This window comes from Hemiscyllium ocellatum, chromosome 46, assembly GCF_020745735.1.
Source record: "Hemiscyllium ocellatum isolate sHemOce1 chromosome 46, sHemOce1.pat.X.cur, whole genome shotgun sequence".
Classification (NCBI taxonomy): Eukaryota; Metazoa; Chordata; class Chondrichthyes; order Orectolobiformes; family Hemiscylliidae; genus Hemiscyllium; species Hemiscyllium ocellatum.
This window is the reverse complement of record NC_083446.1, coordinates 22,332,284-22,345,942: the sequence shown is the minus strand read 5'-3', so window position 1 is coordinate 22,345,942 and position 13,659 is coordinate 22,332,284. Positions and strand designations below refer to the sequence as shown.

Sequence of the window (13,659 nt, the reverse complement as noted above, 5' to 3'; positions counted from 1 at the left end):
GACGACACCATGACACTTTTTCACTGGAGTGGATCATGTAATCGCGTCGTGACTGTGAATGAAACGATGGAAACTTCCAGCAGAGGAGGAGCCGACCCTGAAGCAGGCAGCTGAGGACAAATGTTTCTCCTTTGCCAGTGAAAGGCACTGCTTCAGAAATTGGAAGCTTCCAAGTGAAGCTGTGTTGGCGATTATCTTCGCTGCTTGCTCACCTTTTTCATTCTGATTCCGTGATAATCAATCACATTACATATCGGCATACTGCCTGCATTGGATTCGACATTCGGGCCAGTGGCGTAATGGATAACGCGTCTGACTTCGGATCAGAAGAGTATAGGTTCGAGTCCTACCTGGCTCGTGGGGGAACGTCTCTCTTTAACGGTGGTCCGTGTTGACGCTTCCCAATGACTTTCTTGTCGGAATGTCGCTTCTGCATTTAAAACTAGTGTCCTTTCTATTGTCCATTTCAAATTTCAGCTCACCACAACGGACACTTTTGTCAGTCTCGGGTGTCTCCCTCTGAGCGTGGAAATGAGCATGAGCTCCTCAAAAGAGTTACAATTCGTTGTGAAAATGCCATACTTCTGCCCCATTATTGTGCCATTTAAGAACACAGGATAACCTCATTGACATTTGCCCTGGAAACATTAGAACACACAAGACTTTGAGCCAAAGTTGGAAACTGCGACTTGAATTGATGGCTCTTTGTTTAGCCGCAATGCAGAATGGGCAGAATAGCCTTTTCCCACTTTGCAAATCTTCGAAGACAAGTTGAAAATAATCTGCAACGAAAATGTTCAGAAAGGGGCTTTTAATTCGACCAAATACGATAGTATCTATCGCCTTGTCTTGTTATTTACTTGTGAGGTTGCGATACTCTAAGCACCGTGGCCCGGATCCTATTCCCGCTCACGGAATGGTTGCCTTGTTCAGCAAACATATTGGTGTACCAGTACTTCTGCGGATATTTCGATGCAAGCAGGTCATTGGTCAGGTAGACTGTGATTGAGTGAGTGTGTGGGAGTCAGGGTGACGGTGATGGAGTGAGTGTAAGGGGGTCAGCGTGACGGTGGTGGATTGAATGTGTGGGATGCAGCGTGACGGTGATGGAGTGATTGTGAGTGGTTCATGGCGACTCTGATCGAGTAAGTGTGAGAGGTTCAGGGTGATGGAGGTGCAGCGAGTGTGAGGGGGATCAGGGTGACGGTGATGGAGCGAGTGTGAGTGTGTCAGGGTGACGGTGATGGAGAGTGTGACCGAGTCATTGTGACGGAGATGGAGTGAGAGTGAGAGCGCCAGGGTGACAATGATTGACTGAGTGAGGGTGTAAGGGAGATGTTGTTGGAGCAAGTGTGATGTCGTCAGGGTGACAGGGATGGAGTGAGTGTCAGGGGGTCAGGTTGACGGAGATTGAGTGAATGTGAGGGGTTTATTTAGACAGCGATGGAGTGAGTGTGAGACGGTCAGGATGACAGTGATGGAGTGAGTGTGAGGGAATCAGGATGAGAGTGATGGAACGAGAGAAGTTGGTCAGAGAGACTGTGATTGAGTGAGTGTGAGGGGGTCAGGGTGACACTGATGGAGTGAGTGCGAGAAGGTCAGAGAGAAGGTGATGGAGCAAGTGTGAGGGGGTTAGGGTGACGGCGATGGATTGAGTGGGAGTGGGCCAGAGCGACGGCGATGGAGTGAGTGTGAGTGGGCCAGGATGACGGTGATGGAGTGGGTGTGAGGGGGTCAGGGTGACTGTGATGGAGTGAGTGTGAGGTTGTCAGTGTGATGGAGACGGAGTGTGTGAGGGGTTCAGAGTGAACGTAATGGAGCGAGTGTGAGGGGGTCAGGGAGACAATGATGGAGTTAGTGTGAGGGGTTCTGGATGACGGTGAAGGAGTGAGTCACGGAGACAGTGATGGAGTGAGTGTGAGACGGTCAGGGTGACGGAGATGGAGTGAATGTGAGGTGTTCATTGTGACGGTGATGAAGCGAGTGTGAGGGAGTGATGGTGACGGTGATGGACTGAGATTGAGGGAGTCAGGGTGACGGTGATGGAGCGAGTGTGAGGGAGTCAGGATGACGGTGATGGAGTGAGTGTGAGAGGTTCAGGGTGACAATGATGGAGCGAGTGTGTGGGGGTCAGAGTGACGGTGATGGAGTGAATGTGAAAGGGTCAGGGTGACGGTGATGGAGTGAGTGTGAGGTTGTCAGTATGATGGAGATGGAATGTGTGAGGGGTTCAGAGTGACGGTGATGGAGCGAGTGTGAGGGGGTCAGGGAAACAGTGATGGAGTGAGTCTGAGGCGTTCTGGATTTCGGTAAATGACTGAGTCAGGGAGACATTGATGGAGTGATTGTGAGAGGATCAGGGTAATGGAGATGGAGTGAATGTGAGGGGTTCATTGTGATGGTGATGGAGCGAGTGCGAGGGAGTCATGTTGACGGTGATGGAGTGAGTGTGATGGAGTCAGGGTGACTGTGATGGAGCGAGTGTGAGGGAGTCAGTGTGACGGTGATGGAGTGAATGTCAAAGGGTCAGGATGACTGTAATGTAGCGAGTGTGAAGGCGTCAGTGTGACAGTGATGGCGTGAGTGTGATGGGGTCAGGGTGACGGTGATGGAGCGAGTATGAGAGAGCCAGAGTGACGGCCATGGAGTGAGTGTGCGTGTGCCAGGGTGACGGTGATGCAGTGGATGTGAGTTTGTCGGTGTGATGGAGATGGAGTGTGTGTGGGGTTCAGAGTCACGGTGATGGAGCGAGTGTGAGGGGGTCAGGGAAACAGTGATGGAGTGTGTGGGAGTCAGTGTGACGGTGAAGTAGCGAGGGTGTGGCGGTCAGGGTGACGGTGATGGAGTGAATGTGATAGGGTCTGGGTGACAGTGATGGAGCGAGTGTGAGGGTGTCAGGGTGATGGTGATGGCGTGAGTGTAAGGGGGTCAGGGTGACGATTGTTGAGTGAATGCGAGGGATGCAGCGTGACGGTGATGGAGTGAGTGAGAGTGGGTCAGGAAGACTGTGATCGAGTGAATGTGAGAGGGTCAGGGTGACGGAGATGGAGTGAGTGTGTGAGTGCCAGGGTGACAGTGATTGATTGAGTGAGGGGGTCAGGGTGACAGTGATGGAGTGAGTGTGAGGGAGTCAGGATGAGGGTGATGGAATGAGAGAGAGTGGGTCAGAGAGACTGTGATTGAGTGAGTGTGAGGGGGTAAGGGTGTCACTGATGTGGTGAGGGCGAGAAGGTCAGAGAGAAGGTGATGGAGCAAGTGTGAGGGGATCAGCATGACGGTGATGGAGCTAGTGTGAGGGTGGTCAGGGTGATAGTGATTGAGCGAATGTGAGGGGGTCAGGGTGACGGTGATGGAGTGAGTCAGGGAGACAGAGATGGAGTGAGTGTGAGAGGGTCAGGGTGACGGATATGGAGTGAATGTGAGGGGTTCTTTGTGACGGTGATGGAGTGAGTGTGAGGGGTTCAGGGTGACAATGATGGAGCGAGGTGTGGGGGTCAGGGTGATAGTGATGGAGCGAATGTGAGGGGCTCAGTGTGACGGTGATGGAGTGAGTGTGATGGGATAAGCGTGATGGTGATGGAGCGAGTATGAGGGGGCGAGAGTGACAGCGATGGAGTGTGTGTGAGTGGGCCAGGGTGACGGTGATGGAGTGGGTGTGAGGTTGTCAGTGTGATGGAGATGGAGTGTGTGAGGGGTTCAGAGTGGCGGTGATGAAGCGAGTGTGAGGGGGTCAGGGAGACAGTGATGGAGCGAGTGTGAGGGCGTCAGGGTGATGGTGACAGAGTGAGTGTCAGGGGTTCAGGGTGACGGTGATGGATTGAGTGCGAGGGGGTCAGGGTGACGGAGATTGAGTGAATGTGAGGGGTTTAGGTTGTGGAAGATGGAGTGAGTGTGAGAGCGTCAGGGTGACAGTCAAGGAGTGTGCGTGAGGGAGTAAGGATGACCGTGATGGAGTGAGTGTGAGGGGGTCAGGGTGACGATGATGGAGTGACTGTGAGGGAGTCAGAGTGACCGTGTTGGAGCGAATGTGAGGTTGTCAGTGTGGTGGAGATGGAGTGTGTGAGGGGTTCAGAGTGAAGGTGATGGATCGAGTATGAGGAGGTCAGTGAGACAGTGATGGAGTGAGTATGAGGGGTTCAGGATGATGGTGATAGAGTGAGTCTGGGAGACAGTGATGGAGTGAGTGTGAAAGGGTCAGGGTGATATTGATGGAGAGGGTTTGAGGGCATCGGGGTGATTGAGGTGGAGCGAGTCTGAGGGGGTCAGGGTGTCGGTGATGGAGGCAGTGTGAGGTGGTCAGGGTGACGGCGATGGAGTGAATGTGATCTGTTCAGTGTGACGGTGATGGAGTGAGTGTGCGTGTTTCAGGGTGACGGAGGTGGAGTGAGTAGCGGGTCATGGTGACAGTGATGGAGTGAGTGTGAGGGGGTCAGGGTGACGGTGATGGAGTGATTGTTACAGGGTCAGGGTGACGGTGATGGAGTGAGAGTAAATGTGTTAGGGCGTTGGCGTTGGAGTGATTGTGAGGGCGTCAGGGTGAAAGAGGTGGAGCGAGAGAGAGGGTGTCAGGGAGACAGTGATGGAGGAGTGCGAGGGGTTCAGGATGACGGTGATGGAGCGAGTGCGAGGGGTTCAGGATGACGGTGATGGAGTGAGTGTAAGGGGCTCAGGGTGATGGTGATGGAGTGAGTGTGAGGGAGTGAGGGTGACGGTGATGGAGTTAGTGTGAGGGGGTCAGGATGGGGTGATGGAGTGAGTGAGATATGGTCAGGGAGACTGTAATTGAGTGAGTGTGAGGGGGTCAGGGTGACGGTGATGGAGTGAGTGTGAGGGGTTAAGGGCGAGGATGATGGCGTGAGTGTGAGGGGGTCAGGGTGAAGGAGATGGAGTGAGTGTGAGGGGTTCAGGGTGACAGTGATGTAGTGAGTGTGAGGTGCTCAGGGTGACGGTGATGGAGTGAGTGTGATGGGTTCAGGGTGACAGTGATGGAGTGAGTGTGAGGGCGTCAGGGTGTCAGAGATTAAGTGAATGTGAGGGGTTTATTGAGATGGCGATGGAATGAGTGTGAGGGGTTCAGGATGACGGTGATGGAGTGAGTGTGAGGGAGTCAGGACGGTGGTCATGGAGTTAGGGAGAGTGGGTCATTGAAACTGTGGTTAAGTGAGTGAAGGGATCAGGGTGACAGTGATGGAGTGAGTGCGAGAGGGTCAGAGAGAAGGTGATGGAACAAGTGTGAGGGGGTCAGCTTGACGGTGATGGAGTGATTGTGAGGGGGGTCAGGGTGACAGTGATGGAGTGAGTGTGAGGGAGTCAGGACGATGGTCATGGAGTTAGGGAGAGTGGGTCAATGAAACTGTGGTTAAGTGAGTGCATGACATCAGGGTGACAGTGATGGAGTGAGTGCGAGAGGGTCAGAGAGAAGGTGATGGAACAAGTGTGAGGGGGTCAGCTTGACGGTGATGGAGTGATTGTGAGGGGGGTCAGGGTGACAGTGATGGAGTGAGTGTGAGGGGGTCAGGATGAGGGTGATGGAGTGAGTGAGAGATGGTCAGGGAGACTGTGATTGAGTGAGTGTGAGGGGGTTAGGGTGACGGTGATGGAGTGAGTGTGAGGGGTTAAAGGCGAGGTTGATGGAGTGAGTGTGAGGGGGTCAGGGTGAAGGAGGTGGAGTGAGTCTGAGGGGTTCAGGGTGACAGTGATGTAGTGAGTGTGAGGTGCTCAGGGTGACGGTGATGGAGTGAGTGTGATGGGTTCAGCGTGACAGTGATGGAGTGAGTGTGCGTGTTTCAGGGTGACGGAGGTGGAGTGAGTAGCGGGTCATGGTGACAGTGATGGAGTGAGTGTGAGGGGGTCAGGGTGACGGTGATGGAGTGAGAGTAAAAGTGTTAGGGCGTTGGTGTTGGAGTGATTGTGAGGGCGTCAGGGTGAAAGAGGTGGAGCAAGAGAGAGGGTGTCAGGGAGACAGTGATGGAGGAGTGCGAGGGGTTCAGGATGACGGTGATGGAGCGAGTGTGAGGGGGTCAGGATGAGGCTGATGGAGTGAGTGAGAGTGGTTCAGGGAGACTGTGATGGAGTGAGTGTGAGGGGGTCAAGGTGACGGTGATGGAGTGAGTGTAAGGGGCTCAGGGTGATGGTGATGGAGTGAGTGTGAGGGGGTCAGGATGAGTGTGATGGAGTGAGTGAGAGAGGGTCAGGGAGACTGTGATTGAGTGAGAGTGAGGGGGTCAGGGTAACGGTGATGGAGTGAGTGTGAGGGGCTCAGGTTGATGGTGATGGAGTACGTGTGAGGGAGTGAGGGTGACGGTGATGGAGCTAGTGTGAGGGGGTCAGGATGGGGTGATGGAGTGAGTGAGAGATGGTCAGGGAGACTGTAATTGAGTGAGTGTGAGGGGGTCAGGGTGACGGTGATGGAGTGAGTGTGAGGGGTTAAGGGCGAGGATGATGGCGTGAGTGTGAGGGGGTCAGGGTGAAGGAGGTGGAGTGAGTGTGAGGGGTTCAGGGTGACAGTGATGTAGTGAGTGTGAGGTGCTCAGGGTGACGTTGATGGAGTGAGTGTGATGGGTTCAGGGTGACAGTGATGGAGTGAGTGTGAGGGGGTCAGGATGACGGTGATGGAGTTAGGGAGAGTGGGTCATTGAAACTGTGGTTAAGTGAGTGAAGAGATCAGGGTGACAGTGATGGAGTGAGTGCGAGAGGGTCAGAGAGAAGGTGATGGAACAAGTGTGAGGGGGTCAGCTTGACGGTGATGGATTGATTGTGAGGGGGGTCAGGGAGGCTGTGATTGAGTGAGTGTGAGGGGGTCAGGGTGATGGTGATGGAGTGAGTGTGAGGGGTTAAGGGCGAGGATGATGGCGTGAGTGTGTGGGTGTCAGGGTGAAGGAGGTCGAGTGAGTGTGAGGGGTTCAGGGTGACAGTGATGTAGTGAGTGTGAGGTGCTCAGGGTGACGGTGATGGAGTGATTGTGAGGGGGTTCAGGGTGAGAGTGATGGAGTGAGTGTGAGGGGGTCAGGATGACGGTGATGGAGTGAGTGTGAGGGCGTCATTACGATGGTCATGGAGTTAGGGAGAGTGGGTCATTGAAACTGTGGTTAAGTGAGTGCATGGGATCAGGGTGACAGTGATGGAGTGAGTGCGAGAGTGTCAGAGAGAAGGTGATGGAACAAGTATGAGGGGGTCAGCTTGACGGTGATGGAGTGAGTGTGAGGGGATCAGGGTGACGGTGATGGAGTGAGTGTGTGGGGGGCAGCGTGATGGTGATAGAGTTAGTGTGAGGGAGTCAGGGTGATGGTGATGAAATGAATGTGAAGGGGTCAGGTTGAAAGTGATGGAGTGAGTGTGAGGGGGTCAGGGTGACAGTGATGGAGTGAGTGCGAGAGGGTCAGAGAGAAGGTGATGGAACAAGTGTGAGGGGGTCAGCTTGACGGTGATGGAGTGATTGTGGGGGGGTCAGGGCGACAGTGATGGAGTGAGTGTTAGGGGGTCAGGATGAGGGTCGTGGAGTGAGTGAGAGATGGTCAGGGAGACTGTGATTGAGTGAGTGTGAGGTGCTCAGGGTGATGGTGATGGAGTGAGTGTGATGGGTTCAGGGTGACAGTGATGGAGTGAGTGTGAGGGGGTCAGGATGACGGTGATGGAGTGAGTGTGAGGGCGTCAGGGTGTCAGAGATTAAGTGAATGTGAGGGGTTTATTGAGATGGCGATAGAATGAGTGTGAGGGGTTCAGGATGACGGTGATGGAGTGAGTGTGAGGGAGTCAGGACGATGGTCATGGAGTTAGGGAGAGTGGGTCATTGAAACTGTGGTTAAGTGAGTGAAGGGATCAGAGTGACAGTGATAGAGTGAGTGCGAGAGGGTCAGAGAGAAGGTGATGGAACAAGTGTGAGGGGGTCAGCTTGATAGTGATGGAGTGATTGTGAGGGGGGTCAGGGAGGCTGTGATTGAGTGAGTGTGAGGGGGTCAGGGTGATGGTGATGGAGTGAGTGTGAGGGGTAAAGGGCGAGGTTGATGGAGTGAGTGTGTGGGGGTCAGGGTGAAGGAGGTGGAGTAAGTGTGAGGGGTTCAGGGTGACAGTGATGGAGTGAGTGTGAGGGGGTCAGGATGACGGTGATGGAGTGAGTGTGAGGGCGTCAGGGTGTCTGAGATTAAGTGAATGTGAAGGGTTTATTGAGATGGCGATGGAATGAGTGTGAGGGGTTCAGGATGACGGTGATGGAGTGAGTGTGAGGGAGTCAGGACGATGGTCATGGAGTTAGGGAGAGTGGGTCATTGAAACTGTGGTTAAGTGAGTGAAGGGATCAGGGTGACAGTGATGGAGTGAGTGCGAGAGGGTCAGAGAGAAGGTGATGGAACAAGTGTGAGGGGGTCAGCTTGACGGTGATGGAGTGATTGTGAGGGGGGTCAGGGATACTGTGATTGAGTGAGTGTGAGGGGATCAGGCTGACGGTGATGGAGTGAGTGTGAGGGGTAAAGGGCGAGGTTGATGGAGTGAGTGTGTGGGGGTCAGGGTGAAGGAGGTCGAGTGAGTGTGAGGGGTTCAGGGTGACAGTGATGTAGTGAGTGCGAGAGGGTCAGAGAGAAGGTGATGGAACAAGTATGAGGGGGTCAGCTTGACGGTGATGGAGTGAGTGTGAGGGGATCAGGGTGACGGTGATGGAGTGAGTGTGTGGGGGTCAGCGTGATGGTGATAGAGTGAGTGTGAGGGAGTCAGGGTGATGGTGATGAAATGAATGTGAAGGGGTCAGGTTGAAAGTGATGGAGTGAGTGTGAGGGGGTCAGGGTGACAGTGATGGAGTGAGTGCGAGAGGGTCAGAGAGAAGGTGATGGAACAAGTGTGAGGGGGTCAGCTTGACGGTGATGGAGTGATTGTGAGGGGGGTCAGGGTGACAGTGATGGAGTGAGTGTTAGGGGGTCAGGATGAGGGTCGTGGAGTGAGTGAGAGATGGTCAGGGAGACTGTGATTGAGTGAGTGTGAGGGGGCCAGGGTGACAGTGATGGAGTGAGTGTTAGGGGGTCAGGGTGAGGGTGATGGAGTGAGTGAGAGATGGTCAGGGAGACTGTGATTGAGTGAGTGTGAGGTGCTCAGGGTGACGGTGATGGAGTGAGTGTGATGGGTTCAGGGTGACAGTGATGGAGTGAGTGTGAGGGGTTCAGGATGACGGTGATGGAGTGAGTGTGAGGGCGTCAGGGTGTCAGAGATTAAGTGAATGTGAGGGATTTGTTGAGATGGCGATGGAATGAGTGTGAGGGAGTCAGGACGATGGTCATGGAGTTAGGGAGAGTGGGTCATTGAAACTGTGGTTAAGTGAGTGAAGGGATCAGAGTGACAGTGATAGAGTGAGTGCGAGAGGGTCAGAGAGAAGGTGATGGAACAAGTGTGAGGGGGTCAGCTTGACGGTGATGGATTGATTGTGAGGGGGGTCAGGGAGGCTGTGATTGAGTGAGTGTGAGGGGGTCAGGGTGATGGTGATGGAGTGAGTGTGAGGGGTAAAGGGCGAGGTTGATGGAGTGAGTGTGAGGGGGTCAGGGTGAAGGAGGTCGAGTGAGTGTGAGGGGTTCAGGGTGACAGTGATGTAGTGAGTGTGAGGTGCTCAGGGTGACGGTGATGGAGTGAGTGTGATGGGTTCAGGGTGACAGTGATGGAGTGAGTGTGAGGGGGTCAGGACGATGGTCATGGATTTAGGGAGAGTGGGTCATTGAAACTGTGGTTAAGTGAGTGCATGGGATCAGGGTGACAGTGATGGAGTGAGTGCGAGAGGGTCAGAGAGAAGGTGATGGAACAAGTGTGAGGGGGTCAGCTTGACGGTGATGGAGTGAGTGTGAGGGGATCAGGGTGACAGTGATGGAGTGAGTGTGAGGGGATCAGCGTGATGTTGATAGAGTTAGTGTGAGGGAGTCAGGGTGATGGTGATGGAATGAATGTGAAGGGGTCAGGTTGAAAGTGATGGAGTGAGTGTAAGGGTGGTCAGGGTGACGGTGACGGCGGATGTGACAGATTCAGGGTGACGGTGATGGAGTGAGTGTTAGAGGGTTGGAGTGACTGTGATGGAGTGAGTGTGTGGGGTCAGCGTGATGGTGATGGAGAGGGTTTGAGCAGGTTAGGGTGATGGTGACTGAGTGAGTGTGAGGGAGTCAGTATGACGGTTATGGAATGAGTGAGAGTGGGTCAGGGAGACTGTGACGGAGTGAGTACAAGAGGGTGAGGGAGAAGGTGGTGGAGCAAATATGAGGGGATCAGCGTGACGGTGATGGAGCTAGTGTGAGGGGGTCAGGGTGACAGTGATGGAGTGAGTGTGAGTGGTTCAGGGTGATGGAGGTGAAGCGAGTGAGAGTGTGTCAGGGTGATGGAAGTGGAGCGAGTGTGAGCGGTCTGGGTGATTGTGATGGAGTGAGTGTGAGGGGGTCAGGGTGGTGAGATGGAGTGAGTGTGAGAGGGTCAGGGTGACAGTGATGGAGTGAGTGTGAGGGGATCAGGATGATGGTGATGGAATGATTGAGAGAGGTTCAGTGTGATGTGATGGAGCAAGTGTGAGGTTGTCAGGATGACGGAGATCAAGTGAGTGTGAGGGGTTCAGAGTGATGGTGATGGAGTGAGTGGGAGGGGATCAGGGTGAAAGAGGTGGAGCGAGTGTGAGGTGGTCAGGATGACGGATATCAAGTGCGTGTGATGGGTTCAGTGTGACGGTGTCGGAACGAGTGTGAGGGTGTCAGCGTGACGCTGATGGATTGAGTGTGAGAGGGTCAGGGTGATGCGTGATGGTGTGAGTGTGAGGGAGTCAGGATAACAGTGATGGAGTGGGTGTGAGCGGGTAAGGGAGATGTTGATGGAGCAACTGTGGGGAGTGATGGTGACAGAGATGGTGTGAGTGTGAGGGGGTCAGGGCGTGGTTTGTGGTCTGAGTGTGAGAGGGTGAGGATGACGGAGATGGAGTGAGTTTGAGGGATTCAGGTCGACAGAGGTGGAGTGAGTGTGACGGGTTCAGGGAGATGGTAATGCAGTGAGTGTGAGGGGTTCAGGGTGTTGGTGATGGAGTGAGTGTGAGAGGTTAAAGGTGACGGTGATGGAGCGAATGTGAGGTTGTCAGTGTGATGGAGATGGAGTGTGTGAGGCGTTCAGAGTGACGGAGTTGGAGCGAGTGTGAAGGGGTCAGGGAGACAGTGATGGAGTGAGTGTGAGGGGTTCAGAATGACGGTGATGGAGTGAGTCAGGGAGACAGTGATGGAGCGAGTGTGAGGGGGTCAGGCTGACAGAGGTGGAGTGAGTGTGAGGGGATCAGGGTTACGGTAATTGAGTGGGTGTGAGGGCGTCAGGGTGACGGAGATGGAGTGAGTGTGAGTGGGCCAGGGTGAAGGTGATGGAGTGATTGTGAGGGTATCAGGGTGATGGAAATGGAGTGAGTTTGAAGTGTTCAGGGAGACAGAGGTGGAGTGAGTGTGCGTGTTTCAGGGTGGCGGTAATGGAGTGAATGTGAGGGGTTCAGGGTGATGGTGATGAAGTGAGTGTGATGGGTTCAGGATGACGGTGATTTCGTGAGTGGGAAGGGTTCAGGGTAATGGAATGAGTGTGAGGGGATCAGAGTGAGAGTAATGGAGTGAGTGTGAGGGGGTCAGGGTGGTGGAGATTGAGTGAGTGTGAGAGGGTCAGGGTGACAGTGATTGAGTGAGTGTGAGGGGTTCAGGGATTGTAGGTTCAGTAGATTGTAGGTTCGAGATCTACCTGACTCGTGGGGGAAAGTCTCACTTTAACCGTGGTCCGTGTTGACGCTCCCCAATGACGTCCTTGTCGGGATGGCGCTTCTGCATTTAGAACTTGTGTCTGATCTATTGTCCATTTCAAATTTCAGCTCACCACAACGGACAATTCTGTCAGTCTCGGCTGTCTCCCTCTGTGGGTGGAAATGAGCATGAGCTCCTCAAAAGAGTTACAATTCGTTGTGAAAATGTCATACTTCTGCCCCATTATTGTGCCATTTAAGAACACAGGATAACCTCATTGACATTTACCCTGGAAACGTTAGAACACACAAGACTTTGAGCCAAAGTTGGAAACTGCGACTCGAATAGATGGCTCTCTGTTTAGCCGCAATGCACAATGGGCAGAATGGCCTTTTCCCACTTTGTAAATCTTCGATGACAAGTTGAAAATAATTTGCAACGAAAATGTTCAGAAAAGGGCTTTTATTTCGACCAAATACGATAGTACCTATCGCCTTGTCTTGTTATTTACTTGTGAGGTTTCGTTACTCTAAGCACCGTGGCCCGGATCCTATTCCCGCTCACGGAACGGTTGTCTTGTTGAGCAAACATATTGGTGTACCAGTACTTCTGCGGATTTTCCGATGCAAACAGGTCATTGGTTTTGTCCAAAACATTATGAAGGTTAACATAAAACAAACAGCTGCAGTTGCTGGAAATCTGAGCCAAAAACGAAAATAGTTTGCGGAACACATCAAGCCTGGCAACAGAAACGTCGACTTTGCTGCTCCTCGGATGCTGCCTTACCGACTGTGCTTTTCCAGCATCACTCTGATCTAAAATCTGGTTTCCAGCATCTGCAGTCCTCACTTTTACCTAGTTTCTTCAGTGTCGCTGGTTCCCAACTCAACAACTCCATCTCTAGCGGTTTCATGTCTGTTCCTCCATGCTGAGGAGCTGAAGAGTGAAGAAAATTAACTCACCCCATCCATCTCTGGGGAAATTGGGGACTGAAAGAGAATCTTATCACATTGAAATATATCTAGATACGACTTAATGTCTGTCTTTTATTGGGAATCATCTCTTTCATTGTAACCATCAGGAAAGACCATTTCGTTCGGCAGAATATGTCACTAACTTTTGATTGTTTCACGTCCAAGAACACTCAGATCAATAGCTCCCTTGATAAGCTCTGTTGGTAATGTTCACAAAGATATCTAGCAAACTGCCAAGTGTGATTTTCCTTTCAATAAATAATTTTGACTAAGTTTAGCTGCAAATATCTTTTCCGAACTTTGTGCTTTTGTTCTTTTACATTGGTGTCCAGCACCTTCCAAATGACAGCAAAGGTATGAAAGGAGATGGAAGCCTTGAGCCCATCACGTCAGCGACCGTTTCAATGAGCTCGCCGGGCTCGTCTGTAGTCATGGCCGAGTGGTTACGGCGATGGATTTGAAATCCATTGGGGTTTCCCCACGCAGGTTCGAATCTTGCTAACTACGTTCATGAATGCCTTCCAATTGGAGCAATTTTCGCTCAAAGTTCAGAAAACCTACTTTGAAAGCCAGACCAGTCATTTGATGAGACTTGGGAAACTCGAGTCCTTCATTAGAAATGTTCCACATTGAAAACGTTATCTCTGCTTCTCTTTCCAGATACACTGATCGTCACATCGGGTTTCTGCAGTTGTTATTGAACGTCCTGAGCGGAAGTGCTGCTTTTCATTAGATTCCTTTCATCCCAGTCATCTGTTGACTGACTCTGATCAGTGGCAACACTTCTTCCTGCACGTCACAGTGCTCATTCCCCACCGCTCCCTCTCCCATCATTACAAACAACTGCAGGAAATTGCCACTTAACCATCTTTGTTCCATTGTGAAACTCACCAGCCTCGGGAATCTCTCCACCAAACGGGACTTCTCATGCCTGGACATAGTGCAAGCCAGAGAAATGTGAAGAGATACTGTGA

At 52.6% G+C, this 13,659-nt stretch overlaps 2 non-coding genes across 2 annotated transcripts; both read left to right on the top strand.

The window, feature by feature from the left end:
* The first annotated feature begins 285 nt into the window (after positions 1-285).
* On the top strand, positions 286-358 carry trnar-ucg (transfer RNA arginine (anticodon UCG)). Its single transcript has one exon. It is a non-coding gene; the product is annotated as a tRNA-Arg (tRNA).
* A 12,752-nt stretch (positions 359-13,110) lies between these two features.
* trnas-uga (transfer RNA serine (anticodon UGA)) lies at positions 13,111-13,192 on the top strand. Its single transcript has one exon. It is a non-coding gene; the product is annotated as a tRNA-Ser (tRNA).
* Positions 13,193-13,659: the final 467 nt, after the last annotated feature.